Genomic DNA, 12,510 nt, shown 5'->3' on the forward strand with positions numbered 1-12,510 from the left:
TTCCGTTTTGCATTTTTTTAAAAAGCAAGTCCTGGGTAGCACTGCAGTGAAAGTTGCCAATAAGGACCCATCTATGCACATTTCCTGCCAACTGGGAAGAGAGCCGCCTTCACTTTTCCTTCCGTGACTACTTTATCTAACCTGCTGTCCTTCTAAATTCACCCTTACACTCAGCAGGGTAAAATTTCCCCTGAAGTATTTACAAACTGCTACCATCCTTTCTCCATCTAGCTTCTCGGCCCCCATGACACCAAAATAAAGTAATGCCTAACTGTTACCTAGAAACCTCACTCCCGCTCTGTGCTATGTGCACACCGCTGTGCCATGCCTCCATACCTCCATAGGATCCTACTCACTTCTCTCCTGGGCACTTACGTTGAGCTGCTGAAATAATCTAGCAAAATCTGGTCTCCAAAAATTAAATGCTAAGCCACTGTATTTGGCCATTTTTATGATGTTTTTTCCTTATTTTTCCCCCTTCTTCTTGCCCTAGCCCAGTGGTTGGCAAACTGCGGCTCTTGAGCCACATGGAGCTCTTTGGCCCCTTGAGTGTGGCTCTTTCACAGAATGCCACGTGCAGGCACGCACATACAGTGCGTTTGGAACTTTGTGGCCCATGCGCAGAAGTCGGTTTTCTGCTCTCAAAAGAAATTTCAATTGTACTGTTGATATCTAGCTGTGTTGACTAATGAGTTTACCAAGCACTGCCCTAGCCAATCAAGGAGTGGGTTTCAGACCATCTTTCCCATTCATTCAGCAAAGTGTATTTGAATGCCTGCTACATGCCAGACACAGTGCTAAGCATTGGGAAAACAGAAATTATACATCTTCCCCCAACACATGCCCAGCAAAGAGTGTACAGGCTACTGCATAGTGGGAAGGAACTATAGAGAGATAGTAAATATTTGCGCCTGGATGTCAGAGTTGCTGATGTGACAGTGTGTGGCTTCTGATGTATGTTTCAGTAGCTGGCATTAAACATGAAATGTTGCTAGAAACCACCTGCTAGTGTGGAGGGCACAACTGCTTTACATAAATTAATTCATTTAAACCGTACAGCAACCCTATAATGTATATAGTGTTATCCTCCCCTTTTAAAAATAGGCACACTGAGGCAGCACTAAGTTAAATAACTTGGGCAAGGTCATAGAACTGATTTGAATCCGGGTTGATTGGCTCAAAAGCCCAGGGCCGTAGCCACTGATAGATGAGTAAAAGTGTATTTATATTTACCTATCACAAATCTGTAATAACACAAGCATAACCTGGTACAAGTCAACAGCTGCCATTCACAACCGAGTAACAGTTAGATTTAAATTGTTGGACCAAAAACAAAGGAAATAATGAAAATAAAAACTGTCGGGCCCAAAAGCTGCACCCCTACTTCACCTCTGACCTCTGACATAGTCATCTTAGTTGGGCACCCATAGGAAACAAGCCCTGAGCTCCTGAGGCAGCAGCTTTAATCAGGAGGGTTTTTGTCTTGTGTAGCCTAAGCATCCTATTCCTGGTTTAGAAAGCTCATGGAAGAAAGTCCTTGTTTCCAATAAAGCAGGATTTGAAGAGGTGAGATAACATGTTCTATAAGAATATTGAGTCCAAGCATCATAGTATTAAATATCCAACCATCAATCTCGCTTGCTGTGGATGAGAACACCTTTGGTGAGGGGGGTGGGGGCTGCTGACCCTGCAGACCCATGGAGACCTGCAATGGAGCTCCTATGTTGGCAAATGAATGCTCCTCCCTGCTGTTAGAGGAGCTAACTCCATTTTGCTGCCGGAGAGAACCAGAGCGGAGGCTTTAGCACCAAATCAAAAGCCCATCTGCCATTGCTTGAATGTTTACCAGCCTGACCTGCACATGCCCTAAGAGACCACAACTACAAGCAGCCAAATAAAACCACAACTCTGGTGAAGTAGACCCAGCAACCTGAGGGAGGAAGACAGCCTGAGCAAATAGGATCGCGGCTCCTACTGAAGTAAAATGAATAGCCGAAACAGAAGAGCATTTAATTAAAAATTTTGCAGAAAAAGAAGGAAACCCTAATCATTTCAAGAGTCATTTGGGAAGGAAAAGCAAACTGATGTATATATTCTGTTACTATGTATGTCTGTAATATGAAAATTGGTGCACATAAAGAAGTCATTAAAACCAAACAGGCATTTGCTCATATGCAATTTCCCACAAGGAGCCAGTGTGCTGTGCCATTGGGTAACACCAGGTAAATGTGAAAAGCATCCAGCTGAGCATAATGACCTGCAGGAGAATAATACGAAACACCTTATCTCTCCACTTCACCCCAGTGCACTGCCGGCTGTAGTTTCTCAGTAAAACCTGAGGACACATCCTGATTAGAAGTAGCAAAGGCAAAATAGAGTCTCAAGTACTGCAAAGTTTCGAAGAAAATGTGACATTGCAATGTCTAGTCGGCCCAAAGTAATACAGTGATGAACTTGGGAGACAACACCGAAAACGAACGCAACAGAGAGCTTCATCTTCACTTCCAGTAATTGCCTGCTTTCCTGGTAACAGAGAGTGGAAAAGGCCTCCTCTGCAGTTGGCTGAAGAGAACTGCAGCCTCACCCAGCCTGAGCAGTTGTGTGATCTGATCTCCTCCGGGGCCATAGAAAAGCTTCTGAAGGTGGGGTGGCAATGCACGCAACCATGGGAATTGGATTTCTGTTGTAAGCCAGTTCGGAGGAATGGAAAAACAAGACAGGAAGTCACAGCCATCTACCCCATGTCATTTGAAAAATTGTAAACACCTCTACCAGGCTAACCATCTCTTTCAAAATAACTGTCTTCATTAGGGACTGAAGATGCTTAAATTAAAATTGTGGTAGTTTTCTTGTATCACTTACTTGATGGGTCACTGTTTGAGTTTTCTTCCCCAACTCCATTTTCCCATACGCCCTGTTATTTGGGAGGGCAAAATTCCATCGCACAGGGATTCTTTTTTAGGATTGCATACGCCACGTTGTAGGATTATTGGAAATATGTACTCACTGTAATTACTGGCTCATCACATCCTTCAGCAGAAGTGGCCACAAGTGAGATACTGTACAACAGTCGGGTGCCATCTCCTTGGGGCTGGGCCGCAGTAGGGAGCACCTCACTGCAAGACCTCCTGGATGGGCAGAGCAAGCTGTTGTCAGAGCCTAGTCACACCTCCAGGTGTGGGATATCTCAGGTTCAATCAGGACCCAGCAGGTGGGCCACATAAAGCTGGATTCTAACGCAAGTCTTTAAAGCCATCCCTTGCCCAAAATGCAATCCTTTTCTTTCATATCCCAATTTCTACTCCAAATTTACAAAGTGAATGCTAAGGGTTGTGGCTGGCCAGATTGATAAATAATATCCCAATTTAGACATGGGGCCATGTGCTGGCCCAGAGACTAGAACTGGTGGTCATGAAGCAACGCTGCCATCTTTAAAAGAATTGAAGGTCAGAATTTCGTTTCACTTGCAAGATTTAACCCAAATGAAGGAGGTTTAAAAAAATATGCATGTGTTGCCGAAACCGGTTTGGCTCAGTTGTAGAGCGTCGGTCTGCAGACTGAAAGGCCCCAGGTTCAATTCCAGTCAAGGGCATGTACCTTGGTTGCGGGCACATCCCCAGTAGGAGGTGTGCAAGAGGCAACCAATGGATGATTCTCTCTCATCGATGTTTCTAACTCACTATCCCTCTCTCTTCCTCTCTGTAAAAAATCAATAAAATATATTTTTTTTAAAATATGCATGTGCAAACAAAATGGAAACACACTCATAAATAAAGAAAAGACTAAAGTAGGGGGCGTAGAGGGTGGAGAAAAAGTGATTAAGAAGTACCAAGTACCCTGGTTGGGTTTTCTCTGTGGTTAGAGTGTTGGCCAGCGGACCCAAGGGTCTTGGGTTTGAGTAGCAGGTTTGATTCCCTGTCAGGGGCATGTACCTCGATAGCAGGTTTCCAAGCCTCGGTAGGGGTGCATGTGGGAAGCAACCAATCAATGTTTCTTCCTAAACTTTATCCTCCCTCTACCCTCCCACTACTCTCTCTCTTCCTCTCCCTCTCACCTTCGTTTCTCCCACTTTCTCTTGAAATCAATGGAAAAAATAACTATGTGTGGTGCCAGGTGGGTACTGGAAACATGGGGGGAGGTAACTTTGTAAAGTATATGATTGTCTTACCAATACAAAATAATATTGAATGAAAAATGTGATTGAAAAAAAAATTTTCTGGGAAAAAATGCATGTAAATTGCCATTTTTATCCTATTACTACAGTTACTTCTCCTTTCATGCTAATTCCCTCCTAGCCAGATCTTGACACTGCCCCCCTGCCTATTCCCCCATCTTTTTTTCTATGCTGCAGTCGACTGATTTGTTTTCCTACCTTCTCCTGGAAACGGGGTTCATCCCACCCTCAGCCAAGAACAACATTCAATGTCCAGATCTTTCCTGGCTGAAAATTCCGCCATGGAACAGGTAGCAAGTTCTGAGTGTGCGAAGCCAGAGCCCCAGGAGGGATCCTGCTGCCAATCTCTACAATGCCCTGTTTGAATTGGATAGGACCCTATTTCAGAAGGCCAGATCCTTCCAAGACAGACATTAAGGCTCCAGTTCAACGTAAATACAGGCTCTTACAGAGAAATGGTGATTCTCTCTCTCTTTCTGCCCAAAAACCTGAAGTCAAGAGTTGAGTACTTTTGCAGCATCACTACTGCTCGGGGCTTCGCCTTCAAAGAATGCAAACCTGAGCTCAGCTACTGGTAAAAGAGGCCGTTGCTGCCCCTGAGGGCCAGCTTTAATGAGGCGAGCTGCCAGGAAGCCTGAGGATCCACTTTCCACGTGGAGACAGCACACAGCATCTTTGAAGGAGACACATGTCTGTGTCACTTCCATTTGGCCCATTAGAAGCTCTTTGATTTCAAACCAATCTTCATTTCAAGGCTGAAAGCTTACAGCCCTCCCTTTTTAATTCCAACGTTAAGACCTATGAAAGCCTTGCAGACAGTGGCGGCTAGAAGACCCTATGTTGCTAGTGGAACACCTGTGCTTTGTAGGTCGCTGTGGGGCTCCAGCTTGTCAACCTGTATTAAATGGCTCAGAATCAACCCTGAGATGGCAATCCCACCTGGCCTCTTTGTTAGTCGTCACAGAACTAAAAAGGGCCTTAAGCTTTAGAGAAAATTCTGCATATAAAGCATCTGTCCTTGACTTTTTTGGCAGAGTCACCAAGTGCGAGTCAAGTATTTTTATAACTTCTTAGAAAAGTGATTTTATTATTATGCATCGTTGCTGCACACGGTGTGTGTACGGAGCAGAAAGTCATAGAGAAATGTGAATGTGTACGTGCTTCAGAAAATTTGATCAGGAAGCCTAAACCTTGGATGATGCAGTGGTTACTAGCCAACTCTCCAGTCCATTAACCAGGGATCAATCATGCAACCAATATTTACATTACAGAAACTAGTTTAAGTGCTTGAGATACATATGTGAATAACAGTTGTATCCTGTTTCATGGTGTTCTGTTCCTGGCACAGACTTCCTAACACCCCTGAAATTTTCTAAATGATGAGATTATAAATGTCTTTTGTTATGTTAATGAGATGGCTTTGGGAAAGCAGCTGAAGATGGGGGCTGGTTGCCAGGGGGCCAATCATGATTAGAGGGAGGATTGGAACCTTTAGTCTCATCCCCTAACCTCTAGAGAGGGGAGAGAGCTGAAAGCTGAATCAATCCCCAATGGCCAATGATGTAATCAATTGTGCCTATGAATAAGGCTCCATAAAAACACAGAAGAATGGGGTTCAGAGAGCCTTGAGTTGGCTGGAATTCAGTTGACTGGGGCTGGGCTCTCCTGGGCTTGCCTCGCTGCCTCAGCGTGGGTGCAGGTCTATTTCACGGGTCTCTGGCTGCCCTTGGGCCAGTGGCCACCCGCGGCAATTTTTCTCGGTGAAAGGCAGAAACAAGAGAATAAGTTTATGCAAGCAAATTTCAAACCTATCATTGTATTATGTGCACTAATATCCCACAGGTCGATGTAAATCAAAGTTAAGGGCTTGGAAGATATTTGCTGCCATAAAGGTGATGGTCTGGGGTGGAGAGGAATGGGTATTTTTGTGATTTCCCATCACCTGGCCTAAACTCCACACACACCTCACTGAGGCCAATAGGACTGCCTATAAATGTTTGTAATGCCACCTCTCCATTCTTGTCTCCATCACTCCTATTGTTGGACTGTACATCCCAGTCCCTCTTGAACATTGCTAATGCCTCAACAATCATGCCCTCATGCCTTATCGTGTAATACTCTCTCCTGACCCTATTGCCACCATGTCTGATACATCTCAGTTCTTTCTAGGCATTTGTAGGTATTTCATCTCCTTTGATAGCTCTGTTCCCTGTACATAATATAACACATTATAAGCACACCTTATTGTGTTATAATTGCTTATCTCTTCATTGTCGAGTTGAGCTTGTTGAGGACTAAGAATGTGTCTTTTGTGTATCCCCAGCACCTAGCACAGTGTCTGACTCTTGTAAACCTCTAAAAGAGTGCCTGGCACATAGTAGGTTTATAGTCTATAATAACTGTTGTATGAGTGACAGCAGCTATATTTGCTATATAATACTAATATATATTTCTGGGCTCTTACTCATTAAAGTTGATTTCTTTATTATCTAACATTATAATACAAATGTTCCTGATTAGTCACAGACCTCCACAAAGTCATTTTGGCACCCAAACACCTTCCATCTCCTCATGACTCCACTCTCCTGGGAGACCTTGGGGTCTCTGCATCCAGGCAGCAAATGAGAAAGCAGCAGGTGGACAAGACACACATACTTCTTCATTCCCTTCACTTGGAATTTGGATACATAGTTCATTGGTTGAGAACATGTCTCCTATCTGGGCAATAAGCAATTTATATTCAAGAAGAGAATATAGTTTTGGCTGAAGGTAGCTAGTTTTTGACATAGCAGCCAATATGAAATTATCTGAGACCTCGATAGGAGTATTTCTTTGGTGATACGAGAGTTAGAAAGATGAGAAAGCCAGGCTTTAACCAATTAAGGAAAGAATGGACAGCCAAAAACTCCAAACTAATATAAGTCCCTAAGGAGTAACAAAGCAGGCCCTTGCTTCCAAACACACCTGCTGTTTCTGCAATCAGTGACTGCTTTGATAGGCATGGAAAAAAAAAAAAAAAAAAAAAGTTAAGTGTTAAGGTTTAGAAATACAGTCCAAGCCACAATCTTTCTGGTAACCATCAATGTCATTGTTCAGACGTTTAGAAATATGACAGCCGAAACCATCCTCCTCTTTCCACACTGGCCCGCCGCTGGGCCTGTGGGCTGCTGGGTAAATGGTGACTGTGATCACGCCCATCCTTGAGAGTTATTTTTAGCCCTGCGGGTATAGATCCAATTCCTTCAGAAACCACTGCAGAGAGGGATGCTAGGTGTTTTGGGAGAAGAAATGCTTCCCCAAAGCTGTAGAATGTGGACAGACAGTTATTGCTCCAGCACTGTCAACTTTTGAGTTGCACCCAGGTTTCTAGCTTTTCTGTTGCTCAGAATCTCCAGCCTGATTTGATAAAACATGCTCACACTTGAGTGGAATCAGATATAGAACCTGTTGGCGACACTCCAAGAACATGAGCAGGCGGCCAGTGACAAGAGAGATTTAGTTAGCAGGGCCTCCTGTGGTGTCCAAATCTGATAACTGAAATGTTTATAAAAAGAACTCTTTGTGAGTTTCAACCCTTTCGGCCTCTAAATTTCCAGTGCACAGGCACAATACGGACACATACATGACAAAGGACAAGTAAAGTGAAAACACATGAATTTTCCAATAACCCAATTCTCTTTCAATGCATCTGAGCACTTTCACATACTAATGATTTCTCCTGGTGAAGGTCGAGCTGATTAACTTTTGTGACATAATTTTTAGGACATAATAGGGGTACAGTTTTATCAGGATTCAATAAATATGATTGAGCCACATGAAAGGACAGTGAAAAATAAAAATGTCTTCAGTAATTAAATGTCTCTATTCTGGCTCACTCAGTTAGTTTTGCTTTGTTACCACACCAGATTCATTTTAGATCTGAAAAGAAAAAGTTAGTTTTACTTACCTATGTCTTGTCATAAAACACCTTTTAATTCAGGTTAATAGAGTTGAATTTCAGGACATTGGTGGTGGATATTTTTTAATCAATAAGATAAAATACATTTAAAGAAGCAAGCAATCAACCAAATATGATTATTCAGACCAGCATGTAATTATTATTTAGCAAGGTGCAGAGAAAAAAGAAATCATTACTAACATTTATACTTTTATTAATATTACTAAGACAAGCAAGTCATTCCACTATTCCTGGAAATGCAGTTAGCCCTCTGCCCTTTCATTCTCCCTTTAAAATTGTCATTGCTTCCTGACTGGTGTGGCTCAGTGGTTGAGCATTGACCTATGAACCAGGAGATCAACAATTCGTTTTTCAATCTGCTCAGTCCCCAGTGTGGAGTGTGTAGGAGGCAACCCATCAATTATTCTCTCATCATTAGTGTTTTTATCTATCTTTCCCTCTCTGAAATCAATAAAAATATATTTGTAAAAATTATCATTGCCTACCACCTTTCTAAACAATTAGTGCTCATTTTTCTTCATTTATTCCACACCATTAATTATGAAAGATATTAAAAAGTTAACAGATCATTTTATAAAGTAGAATTTTACTCTAAAATTTTTTGTGATTTTCCTGTAAAATATTAAGCTTCTGAAAACATCTTGTTGCAAAAATATTTTTTCAGACAATATAGAAACATTAAAGATGAACAGTTAAATGAAATTAAAATTTACCTTAAAAAAGTAAAAGCTCCTTGCAGTCCCATACCCAGGAGGTCACCAGGGTTATGCATTTGGAGCTTATTCATCCTAACTTTTCAGTGCGGACAGATTAACAGTTAATAAACGAATATTGTAATACTATTCTACCACTTGCTTTTTTCATTTAACAAAGACATATCTTGTCAGCCAAATTTTTAATCAATGTACTCAGTCTGATAATAATGTAAAACTATTGCAAGTATACAAGTATACTCTTTTTTTATATATACTCAAATTAAATTTTGTTTTAGAGTGACACTAAAAAGTATAGAATAATGAGGACTTTGTGGCAAAGAAATTCTCTGGACTCTGAGCTTGTGCAGAAATGACCCCTTTACATCAGTGTTTCCAATGCCACATCAAATCAGAATGAAAAGTTATGATTTTTTTAAACCAAATATTTTGGTTCATACCTTGGAAACCTTCATTCTTCATTTGAACAGCCATGCTTGTTGAGGACAGGCTCAAAGGGTTGAAGTCTTGGCTGGTTATTCTAGCTTAAGCCAGTCATCCCAAATCCTCCCACCCTGTTCATCCTTCTGAAGCCCCTATCTGCTACTCATACTGTATTTATTCTGGAAAAAGCAGACCAACCTCAAAACCAACATGCCATTATAAAATCATTCTCCCTTCCTCCTCAAGTTTCTAATTTTACTTAGTGAAGTTACCATTTTTACCTTCTGCCTGCCCTCCACCCCCACCCCATCCCTGCCCAGCCCCTCAGTCATTCATTCTGCCTTAGTACTTCCCATTTGTTCCCAAAGCTGGCTTCTCCTCTGATTCCTCACTGCACCATTGTGCTCCAGGCCCTCTCACCTGAACCACTGTAACAGGCAGCATGGTATATACAGAGGAGGGGGCATGAGCTACGAGAACGAATCAGTCAGCGTTGGAATCCCTCTTTGCCTTTTCTATGTATGTATATGTCCTTGAACATGTTACTCACCTTGCATGCTTTATCCTTCGTAAAAAAAAAGAACACTTAACTTGTAAAAGCTAGTAGTACAAGTATGATTTTCATCTTCCTTGATCTTTCCCCAAACTAATCCATCATATACACTATATTGTGCCTCCAAATAACTCCAATTAGGTGACTCATCTGCTTAAAGACACCCACTGACTTTCTAATGCCTTCAGTTTGAAATCTGAACATTTTAGCAAAGGATAGCTCATTCACAGTCTGACCCAAATGACCTTACCTGCTTCAACTTAGAGCAAGAAGTTAGGAAGGTCCTATGCCATTGCATTCATCTTTTTCTCTCCTGCAACCCACTGAACCAATGGTGGATATTAATTAGAAGTTTGCTAGGTGGATGGATGCACGCATGGACAAATACATGAACACAAATGAACACATGAATGAATAAATTAATTTATAGGAAGACATTTAAATACTTCTTCCTTACATTCTGAAATAACTAATCAATCTGAATTTATAAGCTTTTATAAAAGCTGGTCATTTGTTTCTAGGAACTATTCCTATCTCTAGAGAAAAATCTTTCTACAGTCCACAGAGTGTAATTTTTTTATTGTAAATTTTATTTACTTACTTTTTTTTAACCTTTGTTAAAGGTGTTACTGATATTCCCTTTTTCTCCCCTTTGATTCCCTTCTCCCATGTCTTCACCACACTATTGTCTCTGACCATGGGTTATGCATATATACATATAAATTATTTGGTTAATATCTTCCCTTCCCCACCTTCCCTCTGAGATTCATCAGTACCTTCCATGCTTCTATTTTGTCCGTGTATTTTGTTCATGAGATTCCACATATAAGTGAGATATATGATATTTGTCTTCCTCTGATGGACTTATTTCACTTAGCATAATAATCTTCAGGTCCCTCCATATTGCCTCAGAAGGTAAGAGATCCTTTTTTATAGCTGCATAATATTCCATTGTGGAAATGTACCACAGCTTTTTATATCCACTCATCTATTGATGGGTACTTGGCCTGTTTCCAGATCTTAGCTATTATAAATAATGTTGCTATAATCTAATGTTCATTAGATTATAAATGATACTGTGCTAAGATGAAATGATTCTAAACATTTATTCAGCAGCTGGCAAGTGTTAAGCACACTGTAGGCAATCTGAAACCTCTTAAAGAACATACATAATATGGGAGCACAGAGGTTAAAGAACTGTAGTGTTATGCTTTCAAGGTTTTCCAGGTGGTTGTGTTTGGGCTCAGGGAAGGTTTCTCACAGGAAGAGGAACCTGGCTGAGTTTTGAAGAATGAGTATGGATATAAGTAGGGTGAGGCAGAAAAGTAGGGCTTTCTGAGCTGCAAAAAGAAAGCATGTCAAAGATAAAGAAATAAGAGAGGGCATGCAACAAGTGTTTTGCAACTAGTTCATTGTGGCTATACTTTGGAGAATATTTGAGAGATACGTTTCAAATTTGTGCAAGTAAAAATGGAAGAATAGTAGAAGGCAGGATGCTCTCCAGGTGATCTCATTCATTCCTGTGGCCTAAATACTACCTACGTGTGCATGGCCATTAAACCTCTATCTCCAGTCCTGATACCTCTTCTAAGCTCCAACTCTCCTTTTAATACCTCTCACTCAGTTATCTCATAAACAGAACTCTTTAACCTCTCCACCCAACTCTAGTTTCCAGAGGGATGTATGTATCTCCATCCACCTAGTTAGTCTCCATTTCTAGTTAACTGACAAGTCCTGTCAATACCACAAGCTGTTAGTCCTCCACCATCTTTCATTAGACCATGGCAATGTTTTCTCACCCACTATTACCCCATCCAATACATTCTCCACTGTGCAACCAGAATAATCTGAAAAATACTCTGTCTATTGGTCACCTGAGGTGCTTGGTTAAAAAAAGGAAAGTTCCTAACCCAGACAACTGAAACAGAATCTTTGGGGGTTCCTCTGAGTCTAGGAGTCTGTGCTTTAATGAGCCCCATCTCCACCCCTTTTTGCCATTAATATTACCAATATGGGGGGCAGAGTAGCCTAGACGTTAAGAGTCATCTATTTGACTTCTGGTCAGGGCACATGCCCAGGTTGCAGGCTCAATCTCCAATGGCGGGCATGCAGGAGTCAGCTGATCAATGATTCTCTCTCTCTCTCTCTCTCTCTCTCTCTCTCTCTCTCTGTCTCTCCCCCCCCCCTTTCTGAAATCAATAAAAGTAATTTTTTAAAAAAGAGAAGATAACTTGAGTCAAAATGCCTAGATCTGAAGTCTATCTATGTGTCCTTAGGCAAGTAATTTACCTTTTACCTTTTCTGTTCTTCTGTCTCCTCATTTGGACAATAGTGATCCAGCTCTTGGGTTGCTGTGACAATGAAGTTAGTTAAAACATAGTGGTAGTTTTTATTGCTTCTCATCAATATTTCTGATTCTCTTCTGCTGAGGAGATTGTACTTCTCCACCTCTACGAAATTAAATGTGCACATGCAATTTGTGTAGAACAATGAAAGGTGAGTGGAAGTAACGTGTGTCACTTCTGAAGGAAGCTGGAGAGGATTCTCCATGCTCTCTTTTCTCGGCAGTCATGAAAGTACGTGCTCATAAGGGAGTGTCCAAGACAGCAGCCATGTGGAACAGTAAACCAAGACATAGAGGACAGCTGTCCTGCTTTCTTGTGTGAGCAAGTAATAGGGTGCTAAGCTC

This window comes from Pipistrellus hanaki, assembly GCF_964339955.1.
Source record: "Pipistrellus hanaki genome assembly, chromosome: 17".
Lineage (NCBI taxonomy): Eukaryota > Metazoa > Chordata > Mammalia > Chiroptera > Vespertilionidae > Pipistrellus > Pipistrellus hanaki.